Source organism: Tiliqua scincoides, chromosome 5 (genome assembly GCF_035046505.1).
Source record: "Tiliqua scincoides isolate rTilSci1 chromosome 5, rTilSci1.hap2, whole genome shotgun sequence".
NCBI classification, from domain to species: domain Eukaryota; kingdom Metazoa; phylum Chordata; class Lepidosauria; order Squamata; family Scincidae; genus Tiliqua; species Tiliqua scincoides.
The window spans coordinates 57,724,313-57,732,361 of record NC_089825.1 but is presented as its reverse complement, the minus strand read 5'-3'; positions in this window follow the sequence as shown (position 1 = coordinate 57,732,361).

Genomic DNA, 8,049 nt, shown 5'->3' with positions numbered 1-8,049 from the left:
TTGCTGTTGAATAAAATTGGACTTGTACTTATTTTTGAAATTGTGTCTTCATTTCTCAAGCTCTTCCATATTCATTGCTGTTTTTTATGCTTCTACACCTTTTGGTGAAAAACAAAACAAATTGTGAGATGAGCAGGAAACCATTCTGCTATTGCAATTAACCTGAAGGAAAGGGTTGTAGTCTCTCTGGCAGTGATTCTCAAACTTTTTAGCCCAGAACCCACTTTTTAGAATGACAATCCGTCAGGAAGTGTCACTTCTGTCACTTCCATCACCATTGGAAGTGATCTCATTAACCTGGAAGATGTCATGGCTGGATGTGACATCATCAAGCAGGAAAATTTTTTAATAATCCTAGGCTGAAATCCTATCCACATTGGCTATCATTATTAAAAACATAGACATTGTAGCCTGTTAAAAGTACAGATCTTCCCAAATGCAGTCACATACCCTGTTGGCATCAAGTCTAATATACTGAAAATAAAATATTGAAATGAATTGGGACTCACCCGAAATTGGCTTACAACCCACCTAGTGAGTCCCGACGTTTGAGAAAGAGTGCTCTATAGCAATTAATCAAAATAATCATGGTTTTGGAAGAATCATAATACCATCATCCAACATCTTGCCCTAAAGAGTGGGATGCATCTCCTCAGCTGCACACAGACATATACTATACAATCCAGACCACAATGTGGCACAGCAGAGGAGATGCACCACAAATGATGCTTGATCAGTAGCTGTAAGTGACTTGTGCCAGAAAGTCTAGCCATGTTCTTCAGGAGAAGGTAAATAGCCCCAGATTCACCAGCTGGAAAGAATGAGGGTCACAATTCATTCCTAACCCCAGTCATGATGATTAATCTGTCTTTCAGTATGAGCAAAACTAATCCACTGAAAGCTGTTTCTTAGTTTGTATTTTATGCTCATATACAGATGCTCACTTCCAAAATAGATGTCTCCTGCTCTAGGCAAAAATGCTGCAGGCCCACCTAAATAACTATTTTTCTTGGTGAATTGCATGGAAGCACAACCAGGAGGAGTTCAGGGACCACCTACATGATTTACAAAGAAAAATCAGTGATTCAGTTTAAGATCTACAAATGAATCCCATGCATAAAATTATATGTATGCAGGTAATTATAGTCATAAGCTTGTATACATTCTTATTATAGCTAAGCACCTTGCAGCGTGCAATATGACATTACTGCTTTTAGAAAACTTTCCTTATACATCTTCAGTGAATATCTGGCTTTTGGGAACTCAATATGACTTGTCATTACTCTCATCGGACCTTTTTGAGCTTCACTGATACCTTTGAATTGTATGTTTCTGTTTCATATCAGCAGACACAGCAACTGCTGAATCCACCAGTTTGCAACTGAAAAGCAGCAGGCAGTGTGTCGCCACCAGCCAAGTGCCTTGTGCCTTAATTGGAAAAATTCCTGACCATGTATTAGATGCAAGTCTGCAACACCAGAATATGCAAAGGTTTGCAATGCACTTCCTGAAATTTAGAAAAAGTGATGTCACCATGAATTTTAAATCACTAGCCCAAGTTAACTGTAACAGAAACCTGTAGTTTGCTGTTTGAAATGTCCATTGTTATTTAAATAAAAACAGGTGTTGACATTCCTTTTTGATTGTCTTGACTCTTCTGCATATACCAGCTTCAAAATCCCCTGTTTTGAAAATGTCTGTTTTACAGGACCCTGTTGTGGATCTATGATTATTAAGCTTGGTACACATGTTTTGCATTTGGGCATCTACCCAGGTATAAAATGCAAGTAGAAAATTGTCCTAAAAATATCCTACTGAAGCTTTATTATACTCAACATTTACTCTTTGGCAGAAGCAATATGTAGTGTGTATTATTTGAATGTGTTCTCTCTTGCTATTTTTTTTGTCTTCTACTACTGGTCTTCTGGATCCCAACCTTGCTCATTCTTTGCCTGTCCACAGGGCAAACACCTTCATTTTCTAAGGAAAGGCAAGCACATTTTAACATTGCTGTTTAATAATGGATATAGAAGCTGGCATCTATGGATTAATAATGCCCTCCATGCATCCCATTATGTAAAGAAACACCCAGAGAGAAAAGCCGTTGCTACCAACATAGATTCATCTTTGTTCAGATTCATTATTGTTCAGAAAAGCCATAAAGGAAAAATAAATATGTCTGATGTTGGCGTCTTTACCGAAAATGTTTTAGCAGTTGAAAAACAAGCAATTTTACAGAAGGAAAAACCTAGAAGGTAGAAAAGTGCATGATAGAATGCCTTGTCAAGTAAAGATACTCATAGATGGGTAAGACTTTTGTGTTCCAATAAGCCTGCGGTTTTCAAACTCTCAGGGAGTTTGAATCCTGCAGTAAGTCTTTGCACAGATCGCGCCGCTCAGGGGGGCTGCAGGGGCTTGGTGCACTTGCCCAAGCCCCCTGAAGCCCCCCAGGGGTGTGGGGAGCCCTGCACGACCTTCGGCAGGGCTCCCCGGGTTAGGGAAGGTGACAGCGGAGCGATCGCGCCCCACTCCGCTAAACCGGAAGCAGTGCGCAATCGCCCCACTTTCCCTTTTGACCAGGCTGCAGGGACTGGGGTGCACCCTCCAGTCCCTGCAGCAGCCGTCCCTGGCTGTGGGGAGCCGGGTGCGAGCGCCTGCAGGGCTCCTCGGGTCAGGGAAAGTGAGAGTGGGGCGATCACGCTCCGCTTCCCATTTTGCAGAGGTAGAGCGCGATCACCCCACTCTCACTTTCCCTGACCCAAGGAGCCTTGCAGGAGCTCGCGCCCGGCTCCCTGCAGCCAGGGACGGCTACTGCAGGGGCTGGAGGGTGCACCCCAGTCCCTGCAGCCCGGTCAAAAGGGAACACGGAGCAATCGTGCACCGCCTCCGGTTTAGCGGAGCAGGGCGGGATCGCTCCGCTGTCACCTTCCCTGACCCAGGGAGCCCTGCCAAAGGTTGCTCAGGGCTCCCTGCACACCCGGGGGGCTGCAGGGGGCTTGGGCTTGAGCTTGTCTCCTCCCTGCCTCCTGGCTGCCCCCGCCCCTTAAGGGGAAAGGGACCAGGACCCTCAGGCTGGGGCGTCACGACGCCCCAGTTTGAATACCACTGCAATAAGCTGTCTAGTGCCCTAATTGCCTCAGGGCCCAATCCTATCCAATTTTCCAGCACAAGTGCAACCACAATGCAGCCCCAAGGTAAGGGAACAAATGTTGCCATACCTTAAGAGGGCCTCTGTGACTGCTGCCCCACCACAAGATGCAGTGCATGCCCCATTGGCACAGCTACACTGGCACTGAAAAATTGGATAGGATTGAAACCCTCAGATGGTGAGCTTGGTGATGCAGTATTTCAACGAAGTTTGTTTCCTTGCATTCCGCATAAAATTACGCATCAAATGATATATATATCATGATAGTGTTATTTGAAAATACCAAGATTTTAAAAATTTTGGCCAGTAGTGGTGTCGCACACCCCCGTGTGCATCACTCAGTGCGACCACCACTGCTGTAGTGATGTCACTGTGCCTTCGAACACACAGGTGCTCAAGGCTACCATTCATTCAACAGAATTGTGTGGTAATTTTGTTTTTGGACTGTACCACTTCTGGTAGCAGGTGTGGATCACATGTTTGAATAATCTTGATTTTTTTTAAAGCTATTTGAATATACTGTGGCAGCAAATCCGGGAGGAGTGTTCTGTATATCCCTCTCCCCTCTTTTCTGTTTTCCTGTGAGCAGAGAGGTGGGTAGTTCGGTCTCTTTTGGCTTTCTCACACCCATTTATGGTTAAGAACAACACATAGCAATTCTTCAGTCTCTGACACTCTTGTGGAGAGCAAGGAAGGCCCAAGGATGCGTTTGGCTTGAGAAGGAGACAATAGGTGAACTCACAATATGAAGGTGAAAGCAGCAAGTGGATTCCACTGAGCACCAAAGTTTTGAATGATTCACCCAGAAAAGAATTGTGTCTTGCCATGATATCATGGTTTGTTTTGAATGACTTTAGCTACTTAAACTGTCACGGTACAAATTTGAGGGCTGATTGAGCATTGCAATTAAATTCTCCCTAGATTAAGCAGTAGAAGTTTCGCATTAAAATCTGCGGTCCTTGCAGCTCTGAATGGTTTGTCAAATGAAAGGCTGCCATTTTTGAACAGATGCCTCTGTCACATCACTTGCTCTTCAAAATGTCACGTAGTCAATCTCTTCCTACTCTATCCCAAACATTTTCTGTTCTTATTAGGAAATGTGTGATACGTCTGCCCATGTACTTAACTTTCTTCAGCTTTTTAAATTTATTCCTCTCTGAAAGGTACTTTTCCAGAGATTCATTATTTTGTGTGTTGTGTAGCCATGTGTGCCTGATCTGCTCTGATGTCACAGCCCCTCTGGCTGCTATAGGTTTACCTTCTCTGACGTCAGCTCATGTTGGGCAGCATGCTGCAAAGTTTGAGAGGGAGAACTTCAGAGCTTTCAAATCTGTTGCTGAACATTGGTTGAAAGGTTTTGAAAGCCTTAAGATGGTAATACAAAACCTGTCACTTAAATCCAAGTCTCCAAGAGACTTGGAGAGTGAGGCTGTGTATTGTAATGGTTAGATTGTTTGACTAGAACTGGAAATATCTGGATACAAAACTTCATCCAGTTGTCGGACACATTTGTTTACACATGCACTTGGTGCCAGGTGCATGCCAAGGGAGCATGACTCAGGTCAGATATGGTATCTAGAATTGGGCTGATATCAAGAACCAAAGGCTGTAAGGAAGAGGTAAAACTTTGGTTTTTCAGTGCAACCCCCCTTCCAACCCACTGTAGTTGGCTGTCTGGCAAGAAACTTCATCTTTTTGTTTCTTTTGAGAAATTCCATGACCAGCACACTTTGCTCAGCAAATGTTGAACCTATAAGCAAGCCATATCCTGACTTGGAGCAAATAAAGGAATTTGTGTCGCAAAAGACAAGACCCCTGAGCTCTGTTTCCCTCACCAACTCCATGATCAAACCCAAGCAAGAGCTGCACACTAATTGAGATATCAGCTTCCTAAGCCAAAAGTCCATTGCTATGCCCTCAGCACGATGTTAAACAAGAAAAGCACCTATTTTAAGCTGGGGGTGAGCACAATGGAAAGGCCCTTGACAGGTTTACCCCACAGTAGTCCTTATGCTCCCCCATGAGAATTTAAGGTATAAAAAGTTGGGTCACAAACTCCTCATGTCTTCATCTTCCGTCAGCTTCTCTGCTGTTGCTCATAGACCCACTGGTGCTGCATCACACACCCTCATTCCCTCCACTACCCAGGAACTCCTGTGCCAGCTGGCATTCAGGACAGGTATCAAACTGCTGTCTTCTTTTCAACCTTTCATCTGTTCCTTCCTTCCTTCCTATCCGAGATGGGAAAAGAGAGCCCAGTCCTGCCTCTCTGCTCCTGTTCACATTAACCCTTTCCTGCATCCCAGCTGGAACTCCCTGCTGCTTGGCATCGAATTGCTTGCCCCATGAAGTTTTCCACGTGGCGAAAACAGTAAGTAAGCTCTCACAGACAAAGGCAGACTCGAGTCAGCACGTGTGGGGATGAGTACCGAATCAGGGGGGCCCTGATTCGAGTCTTTTTCAGAGTCTTCCACATGACACATGAGTGATGTGATTTCATGACCCATTGAGGGGTTCACTCCTTGCCTGTGGCCCTGGTTTGGGTTACAGAGAATAGCAACTCAGTCATGGTCTTTCATCACTGCTGGAACATTGGTGCTTTTCCACTTTTCCCTTCCCTTTCTCTCATTCTCTCTCTTCTCCCCCCTCCCACGACCCCAAACTCCTAGTTTTTCAGACACTGTTCCTGCTGGATAACTCTGCTGATTGTTCTCCTTGGCCACTTTCTTTTTCTTTCACCTCAAAACCACTTATGTTTATTTAGGGTTTAGTTGTGTGAGTGATTGCTGAATACAATGCATTGCACTATATTTTTTATTCCTGTTCCTTCTGGGTGTATCATTATCCCCACACTGGAAGCTATCTATCGTGGCACAAGACACGGAGCTAAGAGGGAGGGGTTCAATTTCTCCCTCACAGCTGAGTAGTGGTTTTCTGCCATCTCCACTGGGGAAGGGGTGACAGGCCTTACCAAATGTTGCAAAATTGGCCCTCCTGCCCTTGTCTCTGTATGGTCCAAACTGAGCTGCTTCTGGGATCAGAGCCGCACATATGCAGAGGAGGGGGTTGACTGCACAGTCATGGGGAGGCAACACAATGATTTGAGGTATCATAGTGTCACCTGGCCCTGCGTACCCACTTCCCCCAGCTACACTAATGTGTAGAACCTTTCACCTGGCTTCCCTCCTCTAGTCATGCCATTTCACTGACAGCGCAATCCTAACTTGTGCTGGAGCAGGGGAGCACCAGCGCAAGTTTGGAGCCAGAAACGGCGCAACCCGAGGAAAGGGAAAACGTTCCCCTTACCCTGTGCCATGCTGTACTGGCCCCAATGAGTTTACTCAGATCTCTGCCACCTCAGGAGAGGTGGCACAGATCTGAGTAGAATGGAGCAGCCAGAGGCTACTCTGCACCGCCTAGGAACAGGATCAGGATCCAGCATAACCACCAAATCATGGCCCCGCCTCTCTTTCTCTGCCTGCCCTCCCCCACCCCAAAATGCCTCCTTCCCACTCTCCCCCCACACACCCCCAACCCCTGCATCGGCCAAGCTCAACCGACGTAAACGCACCCCGCCAGGCCTGAATCCAGTGCAAACAGGCCAGTGCAACTCCTTGCGCTTGCCTCCCTACGCTGTCAGCACAAACGTACCTTATGGCATGTTTGTGACACCCCCGGATTGGCACAAGTGACTTGTGCCAGCCTAAACCGGGGGTTAGCACTGCACTCTGAGTTGTACTCTTGGCCACTGCACTTGATCCCTGTATATATATTAATTTCCCCCTGCGCATATGTTAAATGCATCCTAAAGGTGCGCAGTATAACAACCCAGCCATGAAATTCACTTGGGTGACCACGGGCTAGTCATAATCTGTTAGCCTAGCCTACCTCACAGGGCTTTTGTGAGAATAAGATGAGGGTGGAGAATCATGGGTGCTATTCTGAGCCCCTTGGTGGAAGGGCAGCACAAAAATGCACCAAATAAAGTAACTAAAATTACTGTTTATCTCAACCAGTGGAAATAACATTGTGCTAAAGTTTCCTCCCCCTATTTTCAAAATACTTGTCTCTTCTTTGACTTGGCCTGTAGCAAATATGGGTATCAGTACCTGATGTAAGTTCTCTGCATCTAGTTTAGTCTCTGATCTTGAGTTTGTACTGTTGTCTCTTTATGAGAGGAAGCAGGCATACAAATTTAGTGTTGCAAACCTGCTGCTCTGTTTTTTTTGTTCAAAGCGCGCGCACACATTTTTGGACAACTTCCCAGCAGTTTTCATCTTCATTATTCATCAAGAGCCTTGAGCACAGGGAGTGATATTAAGTGCCAAAATGTCTTACGTTGCAAGTTTGGAAAGTTTGAAACTTTGGATATTTGGTTATCAGAAACTTGGATATCTGAGGAATGTGTTCCTGTGACAAAGAATGTTGTTGATATGATGGCCCGCCATTGGTCATGACCTTACTGAAGGTGGGCGCCCCCACTTTTTGGAGAAGAGAAGATGATGAAAAAGAGAGAGAGAAAGAGGACTGGGTAGATAAGCAAAGTATGATGTTGATATATTATGATTAAGAGCAGGTATAGAGCATTGGCCAAGAGGCTAAGCTGTAAAACAGGAATTCCCTAGTTTGAATCTCACCTGTCCCATGAAGTCAGCTGATGACTTTAGGAAAGTCAGTTCCGCTCAGCTCCACAGTTGCAATATGAGGCTCATAATACTTTCCTTTACAGGGTTGTTGTAAAGATTACGTCAGTGGTTCCCAATCTTTTTAGGGCCACTACCAACTTTGTGGGTTGCGGTGACCCAGAATGCCTTGCAGCACTGGCCCACAACTTTATTTTAGCACTTTGTCAGCTGTGGCTTTCAGGAAGTGCCCAAGCAGGCCTTGCACACAACTGCCAT